Consider the following 18,949-nt stretch of genomic DNA (forward strand, 5'->3'; position numbering starts at 1 on the left):
TCAAAATGCACCCTTTAAGTACTGCTGTGAAATGTGGAGTTGAATTCTAAGAGTAGTTACTCTGATTCCATGTTGAATTTGAACACAAACTAATGAGAGTTGTTAATTTTGTGAGGAGTTTCATCTAGATTAGTCTTTACCTTGAACTCCCACTTCCATATTCCCTAAGACAACAGAACGATAATTTGCTGTATAAACAATAACAATAGGGACTGAGTCTCTCTGGATACCCCCATCTGGCAGAGGAAATCTGGCTGTTAGCATATCAAAAGACTTGGCAAATTTCTTCAGTTTATATATAGACTTGACTTAGTAGATCTTTCTAAAACTTTCCATTATTAATAAAATTAAGAACTTTATAACTTTTATTGTATGCGGTATTTTTATATTTATTTTTATCATTGAGAAGAATGCATCTAGCCTCCGTTTATGAACCCCGTTATGAACGGGGTATTCAATTTTATAAGAAAACTTCCATTTCTCCAAATATGAAGTCACTGCTTTCTCCGTGAAGGTAAATGCCCTTCTGAGACTGGATATTGCTTTCTTGCTGTAGTTCTGGGGTCTCTTACGGAGTTTTTTGGTGGTGGTGTTGTTTGCTTTTTCACGTTGTTGTGTGTTGTATGAGTACATTATGAGTAGTAAAAAAATATATATATATAAATAAAAACAGAGAAAACATTATAGGGGAAGCCCTGGTCCATAGCGTTTTATTTTAGAGTAATTATTGAGATGGATGATAGAGGCTTTTCCAACCCAAATGATTCTGTGATTCCGTGAAAAGTCTCCAGTAGCCTTAAGTGCAAATTTCAGAGGTGTTCTGCAGATAATGATCTCAAAAAACTGTGATGACTTTGGGTTGTCCTTCATGAGTTGACCAAAGTTCTCTAAACTCTTAGAAGTGCAGCAAGTGCTGTCATCTTCTTTAGCTGGGATGAGGTAGTACAAATCTCAGTACTTCCTTTTCTTCTCAGTGCCAGTCATTAGTGCTTTCTTGCTGGGACTCTGTAACACAGGTATATTTCTCATGCTGCCTTGCTGGTTAAACAAGAACACGCTGTGGTCCTGAGTTTCCTGGGACCCATTTGGGACACTGTATCATGGTTACGACAGTGACTCACGTAATTTGTACCAGCCTATATTTAGATGTGAAAAATCTCATTGGCTTCAGCACATAACTTGCTTAGCACCTTTGTCAGAGCCTGCCTCTAGTCTGAGCCACAAAGGAGCTGCCTCTTTTGTTCAAGCATTTTTCCTTGTAGGTTTTGAATTTCTCTTCGACTCATTCACTGCAGGCATGTCTTTGTTGGAAATTCATCCCTTTATTTCTTTTGGGACTGTTCTGTTTAACTTTGTAAGCCAAGGAGTTCTAGCTGTGTCATGACAGTTTTGTAAACAGCTATTGCTTGGTATTAACGTGGTTTTCAGGTGGAAGAATGCTATTAACCCCTGCATTTTTCTCCTCGTGCCAAATTTTCCCCCTCTCTCTTTTACTTTTTAATTTCTGAGAAAGTGATGTGCACCTCTCTTTGTGAAATAGGCACCATTAGTAATCAGAACTCGATAGAACACAGCATTTGTCAGAAATCCCATTGCTTCCAAACTGGTGGTGTAAATGGATGCATTTTACATGAATATGATGATTTTAAAAGCTGTATCAGAGAAACTGGAATTATTTCCTCCCAGTAAATTGATCCTTAAATCCTTAAGAACTTCACAATTATTTCACTAATTGTCGTGTTTCTGTTATTAAATTGAAAAATGCCATTGGATTGCCAGGTATGTGTTGCATTGCTGTAACTGGAATACATCAGACTGTTTTGAATCAAAAGCATTTTTGGGAAATAAATCAAAGTATTTTCCTACTTCTGTTAGTTAGCATCATAAAGGAGGCTGAGAAAATGGGAGAATATCTGCACTGCTTATCCTCAGTGCTCCCAAAAGCCAGTATTGATTAAAAAATAATAGTAATAGTTAAAAGATAACAGTGTTTAAAAAGAGATTATAAGCCTTGTCAAAGAAATAAATCCAAGTCAAGCAGACTAAGTTGCATGACCAGCATGCATAACATAAACTATTAGAAAATGAATTTACTGTGGGAACTTTATTTTTCTTCCTTAGGAGATCACAAAAAATCGATGCTTAATTTGACAACTACTTTTTGTAGGACCTGATATTGTTCAACTTTACATTAGTATATGTTGGAAGTTCTATATCAGGGCTTGTGGTGGGGAATTGGTTAGTTGCTTTTTTATTCCTTGCTTTCCTGTCGCTGTTTCTCACACTGAACCCAGTAAAACAGAGAGGTGCTGCTTTGTTTTCCTAATGGTACTGTTTGGAGACACAATTGTCATTTGTGTGGATTACAGAATTTGCAGATTAAGATGTGTTCAAACTATAGTCAGAGGTGCTCAGTGCGTTTTATAGGCTTGTTGATGAACTGAGAGGGAGAAGTATTTATAAATTAAGCTCGTCTGAAATGGCTTGGCATATTCTTTTATATTTACACATTTAATTTATGTTTATGTACTTTCAGTTCCTGATTTATATGTACAGCTTTGGATTTATCTCTCAGGCCACTCTGTTCTGGTTTGGTTTATAAATCTTGGGATACGCTGTATGTTAAACTAAGATGTACCCGGATACTCAATACCCAAATCAGTGATTTGAACTTGGTGCTGATTGCTCCTAAACCAAGTCAGGACTGTTTTGTCTGCAACGTGCATCTCTCCACAATGCCTGAGAAATAAATTGCTCCAAATTCTTCAATACTGGGTATTCTTTCCATAGAAGCAACTTAGTTCACACCAGACTAGTGTTTGAATGAGTGTTTCAGGAAAGAGACTATGTTAAAGGAATTTAATATGACATCTGCAAAGCTTTATTTAGTTGGTTTAACATGTTTAGAAAGTCTCTTATATTTGTATTTTATTATTTTGCACATATAATGGAATGTTATTCCTGACGTGGACTTAAAAGCAGGAAGCATTTCAGCCACCTTTAAGAAGCAGCCATCTCAATTCTCTAATACGTAGAAATGCTACAAAACACTTGAGATAAGAGGTGCTGTTTACAGTTCGTTTTCAAGCAACCTAGTGTTAGAATATTATAATGACTCAGAAGCACACTGTGTGTCACCATACAGATGGATGCTTTACCTTTTGTGACTTTACACCTTCCTCTCATTACTAATTGTTATGTGGAAACTCCAGGGTCTCACTTTGCCCTGGGGAGAAGCTATAGGAGAGGAGGTGTGTATTCTTCAGTTACACAGGATGTATAAGCATCAGTGTAGCATTGGTCTTTTACTCAGCACAGCCATCTTCTGTTTTTTTTACAGATATTGCTGTAGAACCTTCAGTAGCTTTGGATTTAAAGATGACCGTGAGGGGCTTGGAAACTAATTTATGTGTGTGTGGGAGGGAGACGAGTCTATAGATGACTCTATAACAAACAAGACCTTCCTTTTTTACCCAGTGTCTTTCACCAAATGACCAGATTCAGCTGCCATTACAGCATGCAAATAAACCTGTATGTGAACCTGTTGCATGGAAAAAGGAAGCCATCTAGCAGATGGATTCCATCTAGTTCTGTAAAAGAGACAGAAATGGACATTTAGTCCATGACCCTTTTTTTTTTTGTTTTTTCTTTTTCCCATTTTGCTTTTTCCTTTTTTTATTTGAGACTATTTTTCTCAGTAAGTAAACGAATGTTTGAAGCACTCTAACAGATGTTTTCTTATTTTACTCAGGTGGGTTATTTATGATGCATTAGTCTTTTATGTCATTTAATTTTGGCAGCTACATTCTGGACTAATTAGTACACTAGAGGGATCTCTAAATAGGAAGTGTGCGGGCAAGCAGTGGTTAAGTATCTGATGCCATATTGCAGAGTCCATCATGACTGAAGTGTCGGGCTGTGGCACACTTACTGTCACTGCATGTGGCATAATTGTGTTTTTGAAGCACTGCACTGTTACTGCTCTGCAATTTTTCATTGTTTGACTTTATAAAGGAAGCACAAAAGACCTCTTAAGCTGTGGTGAATTACAATTTGGAATAATTTACCCTATCTTGACTGAGTTACTTGCATAATCTATTGTGCTTATGTCTTGCCTGAAATGACTGGAGGTGTGTAAGCAAATGTATGTTCATACACACGTGTGCATGCATTTAATGCACAACTGAGATTCTGACTTCTTCTCTAACAGCTGAAATTACATTTTCCATGATGTAAAAAGTAAGAAGTATAGAAGTAAGGATTGTGCAAAGAAATGTCAAATTCATGCTATTGGGAATGCAGTGAACTTGGGTGACCACCAGCCCATGGTAGGAGGTTGGAAGGAGATGATCTTTAAGGTCCTTTTTCAGCCTGAGCCATTTTGTGACCTGCAGTGTGTGGTCAACATGTGTTAACTGGCTGAGTGCTCACACAGGAGATAACTGGGTATTGTTCATGACAGAACTGGGTGCTACTGCATGAATGAATAGCATGTTTTTCTGTTACTGTGTGACTGTGCATGAACTAGTTTGGCATCCATGCAGAAATCTGTTGGACACTCATGTGTGAATTGGGCTGCGATTGAACACTCATGCATGAACTAATGGGGTCTTCATGAAGGAACTTTTGGGAAACTCAAACATAAACTGCATGGGCATTTGAATATCAGTTAATTAGATTCTCATGCATGATCGGTCTCCTTCATTATTTCTCCCTTTGTTTTATACACCTGCTAAATCATTTCCCACTTTCACAATTAATACTTAATTATCTGACTACTAAAGAGGAGACACTAAGTTACACTAAGTGTGGAAAAAGTCTTCAAACTAGTTCTGCAAATGGCAGGAATAAAGGCAGCTTGTGTGGCTGTTGCCTTGCTGGGAAAACTTGAAGCAATTTATTCCTATATAAACATGCTATGCCACCTATGTGTTTCATTTATGGTGAGTTTTCTTTCATTCATCTTCGAATATATATACATATGCAAAAAGCAAAAGCTATTCCTCAGTTACTTGTAACTATGAAAACTGAAATAAATATTGTGCAAGTCTTTTCTAATGGCAGTATTGTAAGAATGAATAAATAAATCCAATTGTATTCGAAGAGCAATGATAATTTTTCCAGTTACTTTAGCAACTGGAAATGTAGATTTTACCTTATGAAACTGCATACACTTCCCTAAACCTTACTAATGCTTTAGTAAGATTATTTCACAGCTGAGAATCTGTTTTCCCAATGTAAGTGATGTGAGAGGTGCAGCAAATAATGGTTGTAAATAAGACTGAGTTCCTCAAGGAACTCTGGGATGTCAGTTTGGGGGTTTGTCTCTATGTTTTTTGGGGTGTTTTTTTTGAGCACCTGTGTATACATAATAATGGTAGGAGCTGATTTTTACTTTACATGTGGCTGAATCTTAGTGAGAGAGAGAAAATAGGATTGTGAGTGTGCTTCAGCAGGTGGAGGCTTCCTGCTGCTGGGAGCATGGGGCTCTATGGCCGCTGCCAAGGACTGAGCTGACAGCTTCACTGCAGCCCATTGTGGCCTTGTCTCCCCAGGCACCTGAAGTTTCCATGAAGAATAGAAAGAAGTGCACATTTTCAGGCAAATTATTTCTCATACTTGGGGATTTAGTGTGGGTGTGACTGTTTCTCTTTTCCAGTCCTTTTCTGACAATTAACTCACTCATAATTATTTATAGAAGCATATCAAATTACCTTGACAGAGTATGAATAAGTGATACGGGTAAAAATCCGTAACAAAAAATAGTGCTACTTTTGAGAATATAAATTCTTATGTGACATTAAACAAATAATATTTCTCTATTTTGTAAACCAAGTTTCACTTAATTGCAAATGAGGTTTTTTTTCTAGAAGGCTTAAAAATGCAGGTGGGAGGGAGAAATGACTGCAAGGTGTCAGAATAGTTGAGTTTTGCCTTAAAAACCACAGTGCAGTCCACTTAACTCTTGTCACTTTCAGAGAATCTTTTAGCCTAGTTGCATAAGGAGTGCATGAAAAAATGTGGTACCAGTTCTTTTGGAGTATTCATTATTTATGAAATGCGGAGAAAATGGTTAGAAATTATTGTTTCAGGGGATTTCCTGTAGCTATTCTGTTTTGTTGAAAGGGTTTTTTTTTTTTTTTGTACTTGCTTAATTCAAAGATAAAAAGCAGAAGTTCTTTTTGTTCTGACCTACATTTTAAAATAAGTTACTGCAATCCTTTTTATATATAAATGTGTGTATACACACACACACACATCTGTATATGTATAAGAAAAGTTTATTGGTTGAAAATATCTCATGTTTGTTTAATGTTAGCTTAAGATATGTGCTTCAAACTTTTTCTTTGCTTTGGCAGTGTTTTCTTATTTCACCTTTATTGTTGTCACCGTGAACATGAAGTGTGTTGCAGAAGTTAATTCTGTAAATGGGCTGTTTGAGATACAATCTGTATGGTGTTGTAGTTTGGGTTACATTTATAGTTGTCTTTTTTGATCGCTGAAGTGATCGCTGTGACTGTGCCAAACATTTAAGAAGGTATAAATAGAGTCCAGGTTGAAAACAGAAGGCAAGCTTATAAAAAATGTTATTTTATACTAATTTATAGATTCAGTGAAGTATAGAGCAAAGCCTTGCTGGGATCCCTTTCTTTTTTTAAATGGTCTGAGCTATAAATCATAAACTGCAGTATTACAAAATCGTTAGATAATTATTTTAAACGGGGAGAGGAGGAGAGGTGGGAGGTGGTCTTTGTGTTTGTTATGACTCATTTTACTTTCTAAGATTATTTCTGGACTCTTTCCCCTCCTCGTCCCGAACTCCAAGAATTTATATTGAATTTATATTCCTGGCATGGATGACTTGTTGTCTTTTAAGAGTAGATGCTTTTCTTTTTTTGTTCTCCCCCACCCCATTTGAAGATTGAGGTTATTAATATTTCTATGACTGGGAAAAATCAATCTTGAACTTCAGAGATGACAGATGCTTTATGCTGGTGTTTGAACTATTGGAAATGTGTATAATGGTGACAGAGGTGTTCATATCCAGAAGGATGAGAAGAAAAGAGTAATGCTTTTCCTAAGGGAAGAGTTTCACATTGAAGGCCCTGCTCCAGTACTTTGCCCTGCGCTGCATTAACAGTGAACCTTTGCTCTTGCTCTGCGTTTTCCATCCAACTAATTTAAGAAGGAAAAAGAAAAGGAAAGTTTCCTCATCTGTACTAAATGGGATCCTTTCCTTTCTCATTTTAACTAAGAATGAAATAGGTAGAGGATAATCTCAAGAAGGTAAATGCAGTTTTTCCTTCATGGTTCTGAAACCAAAGTTGTGATTTGCAGATAACCATTTTGCTTGGTTTTGTTGGGAACAGCAAAGAAAGTTCCTCACTGTGTTTCCTTCACCAGGATATTAAGAATATTTAGTATTTGAATATTCAGTCTATACAGCAGATTGAAAATGATCCTGCTTGCCTGTGAAATAATCTGTTCCTATACTGTGTGTCCTCAGTGTTGCAAATGGTGACAGGATGATTGGTTTTCTCATTCTACATTATTCTTTTTTTTTTTTTTTTTTTTTTTTTGGCTGTGAATAATATGATCTCAAATGAGATCCTGAGTCAGCTGGATCTTTTAAGTGGATTTAAATAGACCTTCTCCTTAGAGAACTCCCTAAAGAAAGTTAAAAGCCTTTTATGTTTTTCAAATGACAGGTTCTATTAGAACTAAAATTAGAATGCTTTATTTTTTGAACTAAAGACTCGGAGTAAAATAAGTCATAAATAAAAGTATTTTCTTCTGCTCTCCTTAGTGGCAGGTCCTTGCTTTCAGACTTGGTTTCAGTTGGTGGCTTTCTAACACATAGCAAACTGTGTCTTGCTCCCTGTAAAGTTCTGTTTCTCTCCTCCTCACCGCATTTTTCTCTGTCTGAATGGCACCCTGCTGTCCCCTTGTGCCTCCTCATCCTGAGCTTGGGGAACCTTCTCCACAGTGTGTGAAGTGCCCAAAGGAGGGAGCGCTATTTCCACTATTGTAAGGGGTTTCCCCCTAACCCTGTGGCTTTTTCAAATAGCATAAATTGTCGTACCAATCTAACATACAGTGAAATTAAAATATTTATGACATGTTAAATCATTTATCCTTGTTTTATTAGCTCACAGGAGGTTCTGTTGTGTTCTAGATGATGAAGTCGTAATTGGCAAGGTTTCCTATTTTGATGTGGATAGAACTCACTAAATCTTCCCAGCTCTGGTTCACTGCAGTAAAGGATTTTTTCTTTTTGAAGTAACGATTACCTTGGATACATCATTTTCCTCTTCATTTCTATCATCTGCTCAACTTCAACTTTTGTTTAAGAATGCTTTCCTTACTCTGCTTTAAGAATGTGGGATCATTTTTAACTCTTAAACCTTTTCTACAAAATACTCCTGTATTTTCTGTGGCAGATTTATGTATTTTGCCAATGCTGGACTTCTCCATTGGGATGAAAATAGATCCCAAGTTCCCAAGTACAAGAAAAAAGAATTTGCTGTTGGTTTATAAATCTGTTGGAGTTATGATGTATTCTCAGGATTATTCCCTGTGAATTTTTGCTGCAGTTATTCAGCAGAACTCACTGAGATACTGGTACAGTAGGTTGTAAACTTTGAAGGCTTAATCTTGTCTTTTGGAAATGTTTATGATGCAACATAGGAATATTCAGATAAAAGTCTTGTTGTTGGGGCATCCCGGTAAGTTGGCAGAAGAATCCTTTCTGTTGCAAATGGTAACGGCTTAGTGCTGGATCTGATCTGTGACCGTAAAAGTCATGCTCTTAGATCACTGATAGGAAAAACAGATGTTAGACCCTCCCGATCAGTTTGCCATCTGTTGCTGCACAGCAGCGGGGGATGAGGGAGAGAAGTGCGAGCAGCAGCCCTGAGCAGGCAGGGTGCAGCAGGAGCACAGGAGGTGCTGCAGTGCTGAGGTTGTGTGCAGCTGCTGGGGAGGCCATGGGGAGCAGGTAGAAACATCCTGAAGGAAATGGGGCTATGGAGAGCCTGTGCTGGAGCAGAGTTTCTATCTGATGAACTGCAACACGTGGGCAGGACCCATGCTGGAACTGGAGGATGGTGGAAGGAGTAGCGGAGGAGCTGTTGTGGAGTGACCACAGCTCATGTTCTCCATCCCTTCTGCATGGCTTGGTCAGAGGAGTCAGAAGTGAAGGAGTGAATCTGAACCTAGAAAAAGATGAGAGGGAGGTGGAGGTGTTTTAAATTGATTTGCATTTCTTACTTTCTAAGTCTGTTTTAATTTCTCCCCTGGTCTTATTAAGGAGGGAAGTGAGTGACTGGGAAGTGCCGGGCTGCTGGCCAGAGTTAACCCACCACTGTGTGCTATTGAAGTAGTGAAGCCATGAACAGGAGAAGATACAGAAAACTGTAATCAGACTCTGTTGCTCATATATATCTGTCAAGGTATGTCTTTTTCTTTCAGAAGAAAAGAAGTTTTGCTAACCAGTACTTTTGTTTTCTTTTAAGACTTCTCTTTTTAAGTGGTGCAGGTGCTGAATTACTTGGTAAATCTCTAAAGATGTGTACGTTTATAGACACACACACATGCACACATATAGATACGTATGTGTATATACTTGTTTTAGTCCTATCCAATATAAATAAATCAGAAGTTGATCCGAAGTTATCTGTAGACTCTGAATGATCTTGGTTTTCTTCCAGCGGTTCTTTTTTGCTCATTGAGATATTAGTTAACATGACTGCAGGCAACAGGGTATACTTCACCATGGAGGCTTCACAGACTATCATTTGTTTCAGGTAGTTCAGATTCGAAGTATAGCACAAATGATCAATGTTTCAAGCTCTTCTTTATCATTAAAGTCATTTATACTTTAGAAGGAAAGTTTTCGCTCAGTAATTACTAATTTATTGCAAGGAGTCAATGTACTGGACTATTGATAACACATCTACTGCCTCTTGTAGCTCTGGAATTAGCAGAAAAATCTCAATATAAGCTTTTCACAGAAAGCTTGGTATTCTTCTCTCCTTTCCCTCTTCACTCAGTCTTACTTATTGTAGAGTTCATACACAAAGAACCCACACAACTATGTGTGTGTCAATCTTTCCAGTTAGATCAGTTGGACAGATGGCTACCTGGATTTTCTACCTGCAGTGAAGACTCTCTTTGTCTGAAGCTTTGTTTAGCAAATAGAAAAATAAAACAAAAGTAGTAGTACAGTAAAGCAGCAGTTATATGTTCCCAGAAATTGTTATACAACATATAAGCATTCCAGGATTTCTTTATGGAAGGGCATGAGATTTGTTGTAAGACATAAATATTAAGATGATTATTTATTTACTGTCTATTGATGAGTACTATTTTCTAAATACAGTATTTAATCAAAAGTCTTGCTGAAATGAGGCAGTAAAAATTAGATTTGTTGTGATGAAAGTTTACAGAATGTACAGCTTACATAGATTTATGATATAAATGTATAGGCATATAATTATGCCTTATCTTCTAACTCTAGTGATTCTGATTAGAATGTTTTTAATTACAGTTCTTACTAATTATTTATTACCTGACACAAATTATGGGCTCATGTGACTGAGTTATTGTGGGGGGAATTGCACACTGTTGTAGTTAATGCATATTATTATTTGTGTTAATTGTGAAATTAATTTGCAATTATTTTATCCTAAACAGAAATACACTGGAATGGGCAATACTCTGCTTTTATGTTCTAATAGACCACTTTTAGTTTAGGGCCCAACTGAGCTAATGCGTTTCAAACTTGCATTCTGTAGAGCGAGTGAGATAGCAGGGTAAGTATGAAAAATAGCTTTCCAAGAAAGATGTAGAAAATGAGGAATATATTGATACATTGAGCGTATTAGGTCCTAGTAATTTTACTTGATAAATATGCAGTTTAACAATGAAGTTCTATTTACATATATATGTTTGTCTACCTAGTAATGAAAACTTAATCTCAGTGATTCATTCCATGTGCAGAGGTTATAAAAATGATCTTTATTTTTTCATAGTTTCGTGCGGGTTGGACGAAATTATTATATTATTATATAAAATTATAAATTTATATTTTTTATATTTTTATATTTTTATAAAATATTTTTATTTTATTTTATTTATTATATTTTTATAAATTTTTATATTTTTATATTTATATATATATAATTTTATATATTTTATATATAAAATATTATATATTTTATATATAATTATATAAATTATATAAAATACAATTTATTTTTGTACCTTTCATCAAAAATTTTTCTATAGAGGAAGATATTTTTCTGTGTTCTCTATACTATATTTTTCCCTTTCAACCCTGTTGTTAACTCCACTGTTTTAGTGAGTGTTCAAATACTTAAGGTAGTAATTTGCTGTGCAAATGTATCATCTGACTCACATTGAGTTGTTTCCTGGTGTTGGTTCCCTTTGCTTCATGTACGCTTGCAAGTCAGACACAATTCAGCCAGACTGCCCCTCTGCTGCTGCCTGTCACACGGCAACAAAATATGATGGGATATTGGTGGGAAGGTTCAGCCTCTATTGTCATCCCACCAACATCTGCCTCTGATATTGTAGGCCAGCATCATAAAACAGGAGGCTGTTTGGAGCAGCCTTCATATTTTCTGAACTGTAATGAACTAAATCACGCTAAACAAAATAGAGAAATTAAGTGATGTTGAAACTGAACCAGTTTCAAATTGCTGGAGAGCACTGGAAAAGGAGAAGGAATAATAGTATGTATTTTCTGCACAGCTTCAGCATCAGCAGCTACTCTAGTTTGTGAATTAACTTTGTATTCAATATTTTGTCATGTACATTAGGTGTTACAGTGCATGAAATGAATACATAGTCACATACCAGTAGTTGCAGCTCCAAGTAATGATCGACAATAGTGCCTCTAGCTAGCTAACACTTTTTCCTATGAAATATTTTCTGCATGACCACATCACATGGCAGCAGGCAGCAATGGAATTTATGAACTAGCTGGAGCTATCAGGGCTAGTGAGAAAGCAATACGGAAAGATGCATGCTAAAATCTACAAAGAGAAGGGAAAGAGAAAAGGGAGGAAGTAAGCGAAGGAAAAATAGCTATCCTGGAAAAGCTGTCACTATTTCATTTAGTTATTTTTAAACCCAGCAGCCTTACATCAGTTTAAATTGATGCCATTACGTTTTTTAAATGTTCTGCTTTTCCTAAATATAACCTCCAGTTGAGGTTATATTCTTATTTCTTCTTATTTAGCTAAAAAAAAAACAAAAAAAACAAAAACAACAAAAAAAAAAAAAACAAAAAAAAACCCAAAAAAACCACACACTTAAAAACGAAGCAAACAAAGACCTCTTAGAAAAACAATATTCTGGCTTTATGTCAGTTCAGAAGCGAGGTTTGTTTGCAATGCTGGCAGGTAGGAACGTTCAGATACTTTTATCAGGTCAAGTGCTTTGCTCAAGTCAAGTCAAAAAAGATTGACTGAAGAGAATTCAACTTTTTCCTCACGTTTTAGTGACTTGAAATAAGTCTCTGCACAATGTTCTTTTTACCTCAACTGGAATACTGTGTATAGTGTTGTACTCATCAGAAGAATGATGAAATTGACAGCTGGACCAAGATCAACAAAGGGCCCTCAGGTTGGTCAGGGAAGGGCATACGCTGTGGGAAAGCTTTGAGACCCATAAGCAACAATCATAGAATCAATTACACAGATTGGAAAAGACCTCAAACATCATCAAGTCCAACCTCTGCCTAACCGTAGTACCCTAATGTCAGAGAATTCCTACACAATGTAGGGTATTATAACCTAAACTGATCTAAATCCTTTTGATTGGACCCTGTTCACTCCAGAGAAGTATTCACTGGAGTTAAACTTCAGCTCTAATATATCAGGTGAGTTTCTTACTCATCTGTGTATGGCTTGAATGCTTTCTGCCTCAAAAACTATTGATTTTTGCATAGAAAGTGAAAGGCTTTTAACATGGGATTAAACTGATGGTCAGAGCGTGGCTGAGGAGGAAGGAACAGACAATCTACATTGTTTGCATTTTGTTTGCTTTTTTTATTTGAGCTCTACTGCAAAGAATGTACTGGAATATTCAAAGAAAGATGCATAAGAAATAGTGCTAGATCAACATGCGGATGCTGACAATGTTATTTGCCAAAGACAGTCTTATTTGCAAATAATAGCCCTTCTGTAAATGACAGTTTCCCACGCTTGGCCTTTCTCCATTGTTTCCAAAAATTAGTAAAAGAAGCAGAGTTCAATGAAAACACAGATTTGAATAACTGAATCTAAATGCACTCAGAATAGCTAGAGAAGTATTAAAAATAAATCTTGATATATATTCAGGCCCATTATATTAATATGTGTGCCTTAGCCTTGGCTAAGTCAGCCAAGTGTTATAAAAGAAATTTCAAGTGGGTCACAACGTTGCTAGGTTATGTGAATCTGAGCTAACTTTGGCTCGTCTCTTTTTAATATACTTGATCCAAACAGAGATAATTAAAAGAAAAAAAAAGTGAAGCTCCCTAATACCATTTGATATCACATCTATACTTGTCATATAAATACAATGCCTGTCTCATTTTTATTCAAATAGCAATCAATCAAAATTGGCGTTTGACAGGATTTTGACTATTTCTTATAATAACTAATAGTTCTTTTTTAACGTTTCCCAGTGGAGGAAAAAAAAGTAAGTGTGGGGGAGGGGGACGGAGAGAAATAGAAATGCTGAAAATAATTTCCATTTTTACCCTTGAAATGACTAAGGAATTTTAAATATCTGTTAATTTTCATATAAAACCACAACCTGTCAAGGCCCGCTGTGGAGTCATACACATAGGCTCCATAGGAGCTACACATACAATGAGATCTCAGAATTTCGATGTTAAAAAACACAACCAAATCTGTTAATGGAGGATGCTGGGCATAGCAATCTGTTATCACAGTGTATAGCGTTGGTTGGGCACTCCTCAAGGCTGCTCTGGTGACTTGCAGTAAGGAAATGTAATTTTACATTGACCAACAAATTAGTATTGGTGGTAATGCTTTAACAGTAGTCGTAACCTGAAAAGCTTCTGTAATGAAACAGTGCATATTTTTCGTCTCACTAATAATGCCTGTATGCTTGAACAAAACAAAGTATGACACAGTTTTATAGTTAAGAAAGGGGTATTTAGAGTAACAAGAATTATTTTTTCCTAAAATGTTTGAAATAAAGCATGTATCATAATGCAGTTTAGAATTTAAACAGTTTTAAAATGTTAAAATTAATGCCTTCAGTGCTCACTACTGATTTTCTTATTGAGTTACTTGGTGAAGTTTCAATTGGATAATTCTAAGGCAAGATGTAGCTCTTCTGTTTTGTCATCTGTGACCTTTAAATTCTTGCACTCCATTAAATATTGAAGAGGTTAAAAGGTTTTTTAGAAGAGATAAATTCATTTTTGGTCAAAGTTAAGTGAGTCAGATATCATTGGCCCCATGGAACCCATAGCTTTGTTGGAGCCACTGCTGCACCCTCTCATAAGGTGAAGAATGCTGTCATATTTCTTGCATAACCAAAACCTCTCCCCATAATAACAGCACATTGGCATTGACTTAGGCACTTTATTCAAATACATGGTGTATAAGTGCTTCTGCACCTTGTAGGAGCAGAGATGGGGTATGCTGGAGTTCGTGGGACATGTCTGTCCTCTTCTGCTCATATGTAGAAAGAAGCAAAATATTCTTTCCCAGTTCACTTAAGAATCAAAGGCATCAATTCATTTAATAAGCTTACGGGAATATGTGACAATGGTAGCAAAAGAAAAGTTCATCAAACATACGAGCATGGATCGTAAACACGTCTCCTTTGCTGCTACCAAAAGCAGATATTTCACTAGAAGGAGTCTGTGGCATGGAAATGGTTAGAATGTATTTCAGGTTTCTGTAACTATTTTATTACTGGAAAAATCTTCCTTTTGACAACTGAATCACATGATAATCCCTTTTGTAAGCATAGAGATTTTTCTGAAACTTTGTGATGCTGTTTGAGTCTATCAGCATAAACTCTTTATACAGCAATCGTTTAGGTTTTAAGCCAGAATTATTTCTGGTTAATGCGTAAAAGGAGGGGAAAAAGCATTTTTAATGTAACATTTCTAAAATAGCCAAAGGTAGTAAGATAAAACAGTGTGCTATTAATGGTAATCGTGGAAATGTTTTTCACAGTACACTCTGCCAAATGTTTTTTGTTTCATTCAATAATGATGAATCTTTCTCGTATTATGGTATGGACTCTTTCTTTCTTTTGTTATAGATCTGCAAGAAACAAGATAATAAATCTAGTGTTAGCTCAGAAAGGAATACTGCCAGAAGTGGAAGAGTCTCATAATGAAATTGTGTTTGCAAATGATATTTCTCTGTGGTACTCAAAACCTTCTGCTGACTTCTCCTGTTTTGCTCTTATTCTGATCATGTTTATGTAAAGAGGCACCTTTAAAAATAAGAGCAATCATTAATTGCTACTTGTAATAAATCTTTTAGGAATAGACAAAGTTATTGATATACATTGCACTCAAAGGGCTTTTAATATTTTTGTGCACAAGTGATAATGGGTTGGAAAAACCAAGTTGAAAAGACTTATCACTAAACTGGTGATTAATCAAATGGCTCTGGTAATATGTCTTATATACGCTGTCTGTAATGTTCAGTTTATGACATCTTAAGATCTCAGTATCTGATTTATTCTTCCAGTAATCAGTGTTCTGGTCCTTTCATTTCTCTAATGTAGAGAAATGTCATTGTTTTTCCTGAATTACTGGTATTTTAAAATCATGCTTCTGTCAATCAAGGTAATATCAAGGATTTTTATTTTAGATAGTGATATAACTATAGAATTACCAGCGTGCATTGATGTTTGTATGTTACTGAAGTCTGAAGCAGAATGTATTTTGTATGAATTGGTACTTCTTAGGTATTTATAGTAGAAATGACATCAGAAATCATCATACGAGATTGCATCTGAACGTTAATGATTTTGAAGCCCAGAGAAGTTTTAGCGCTGGACTTCGTAGGACTGTGTTTTCATCTGTCATTTGTCAAATTAAAATTAGTGCTAAATCACTGGATTGAGAAACATGAAAATATCCACCAGACAACAACCAAAAGCCCAATCCAAAGCACTTGTACACATTTTCAGAGAAAAGGTGTACAAATGTGTGGATTATGGCTTTCAAATTTTGTTTTATAGTTTTAATCAATCAATAGAGGATCACTTAGTTTTAATTAGCCATTTGTGGAGTAGTAAATTCTGACACTGAGAAGTAGAGCTTGGGCATCCTGTGTGATATTTACAGTCCTTTTCACATGTGAGTGACTGTTGGCCTCTATGAAATCAAAGGTGTGAACTCTGGAAAGCTTGACTGATGGCCCTCAGTGCTCTGTGTGCAGTTGGGAAGTGAATGAAGTGGATGTGTGTGAAGCTGTGGTATGCACTGAATACGATCTGACTCTCATGAATTAACTGTAGTGTGTAAAACCAATTTGTTCTCATGCCACAGCTATACAGAAAGACTGAAGAAAGGTTTTGAGCTGAAATCATGGCACTTGTGTTCTTGGAACTTCATTGATAACAATATTGGTGTTGGATAAAGACAATATTTATCTTAGGAATATTTCTTAGCAAAGAAATTTGTAACATTTTTGTAATCATTACAAATGTGGGGATAAAGACAACTTAAATCTCTAAAATGATATAAATTTCAACAGGTAATTATTTGATTCTAACTTTTACTTGTCTCCATGCTTTTATTTTTTGCTGCACTCTGATATGCTTTTGCCACCGTCTCCCTCTGCTGTCCATACACCCTGGTTAATACACACAGCCCAGTGAAGCAGCATGCAAACTGTGGGTGGTTTGATAAAAGTAGAGATATCTGCGTGCATATCTATGTTCTTCTCAGTGTCTCTTACTTCCATGTGAGGGAGGTACTTGAAGAAATAGGTAAAGACTTAAAGCAAAACTTAAATGTTCTGTTGTTTTGAGGCATGCAGAAAGCATTGATAGGTAGGGTTTTTCTCTGTCAATAAGATTGTTAATGAGACGTTTTTGAGCTACAAATCAGTGCATACTCTAAAATGTAATCAATGCATTGGTTTCATTTCAGTTACTGAGTGGATATTAGACTGCATTGAGAATAGCAAAAAATAGGTGAAATTAGTGTCTTGGCTTACATGAGTGAAATGTGACTGTGATTTCTTAATGTTTCTTGTAGTTTTCTGGTTTGCCTTTTTATGTGTTTGTTTTTGTTTTAATAACTTGGTTTTAATGTAGTCAGAGGGAGGCGGTAGAGGTTTAGTTGGGGGATAATCTTTGGTATTAGTTTACAGAAAAAAATTATGTGAAAAAAAGGAAAAGTTAACTTAAATGTGAAGCTACAAAAGTAGTGCCACAGCATTTTTTCCAGAAAGCTTGGCACTCTTTGCTGAGTTTTGCACTATGCAGCCATTAGCAGGCTGGTCAATGCATTGCTTTATGAGGCAATTATTTCAGCATACTCTATTCAAAATACACATTAGAACTTAACCTTCTGAATCCTGAAGTAGCATTTTTATCACCCAACATTAGGAAAGAGTTGGAGTCAGCAATTTCCCCTTTCTTTTTATGATCTGATATCATTAATAAAGCATTGGGCTGGTAGCTTCTTGCAGCTTTCTGGGATAATTTGTGACACAAAAGGTGCCACTCTGACACTGTTGTCTGTTGACTTACTCAGTACCAAGGAAAACATAGGGATTGTTTAATAATAAAAATGAGTAAGGCCTCTTACAACAAATGTAGGACTCATACACAGTATATTAGGCCCTCTGCTTTTGGATATGCACAAGTAGAAATGGGAAGTTAATATGGAATTTCTAATTAGGGTCACATGCTAATGAACTCCCTCTTCATGTTAGTTTTATGCCGCTTCAGAAATTTTTTATCATATGCTTAAAAATTTATGGCTAGAAACATTAATGAAAATGAGGCGTGAATTGGAAATTGTGCTATTATGGAGATGAGTGTGGCAGTGGCTAGTCTGATTTCTAAGGAGGGATCCTTTTATTGCCTTTTTTTTTTTTTGAGGGATGAGGAATGATACAGGTAAAATTAATGGCTAGACATATTCTTTGCCCTGACTTGGCTGGCATTATTATATTTAAAGTTATAAAAGCTGGATTTAATAAAATTTTGAATTAATTATAAGAGGAATTTTAATCATAATTGGAAGAGTTCTTTAAGAATAAAACCTGTAAATCAGCAGAAGAGCTGAATTAGTATTGCAAAGGGCATATGTTCCTATACACATATACACATACATATATATATATATATATATAAAATTCACAGCTCTGAATTTCAATATTGACACACACACATGCACATACATATAGCGACACTGTTGTTTTATATAGACTTTGTTACTGAAGGCTGTCTCCTTTTCTTGTTATTTGACAGCACAATTGCTCTTAAATTCTGTGGATTAATGTTTAAATATAAATTTTCCAGAACTGGCATTTTTGTTTCAGGTATCTTGTAAAAATCAATTGGGCTTGCTGTTTAAAATGTCAAAACTCAACACGCTATCTGTTGTATCATTTCTTTCGGTCCCACTAAAATTATCATGCAATCTTCTATAAAATATATTGAAAACATCTGGTAGTCTGTCTAGTTGGAATTGCCTTTGGAAATAGTCTAGTAACTTTTGACAGCTTAACTTTACAAGGATATTGATTTCACAGTGGTTTTATCATGGAAAACTGATGAATGGTCAAAAGCTGAATGTGATGTAAAACTAGGTTTATAGTTTTTATATGAAAAGCGTGTAATAAAGTAGGTTTATAAAACATAGTAAGGTATGCCCTTGTGAAAACATTGGAGTTAAAATAGAATTTTGCAGCAGTTCTGT

General features: G+C 35.8%; 1 protein-coding gene across 9 annotated transcripts in view; it reads left to right on the plus strand.

The window, feature by feature from the left end:
• Positions 1 to 18,949, plus strand: part of LOC146755229 (rho GTPase-activating protein 32-like) — a 338,547-nt gene that overhangs the window by 133,011 nt on the left and 186,587 nt on the right. The window contains exon 2 of one of the 9 annotated variants that reach the window (XM_085526225.1): positions 9,311 to 9,452. The exons of the other annotated variants lie outside the window; for them this stretch is intronic. The gene's annotated coding sequence lies outside the window, so the exon portion shown is untranslated. The remainder of the gene's footprint in view (positions 1 to 9,310; positions 9,453 to 18,949) is intronic. 9 annotated transcript variants of the gene reach the window in all.

Source organism: Coturnix japonica, chromosome 35 (genome assembly GCF_054131305.1).
Source record: "Coturnix japonica strain WE chromosome 35, WE-NBRP24, whole genome shotgun sequence".
NCBI lineage: Eukaryota > Metazoa > Chordata > Aves > Galliformes > Phasianidae > Coturnix > Coturnix japonica.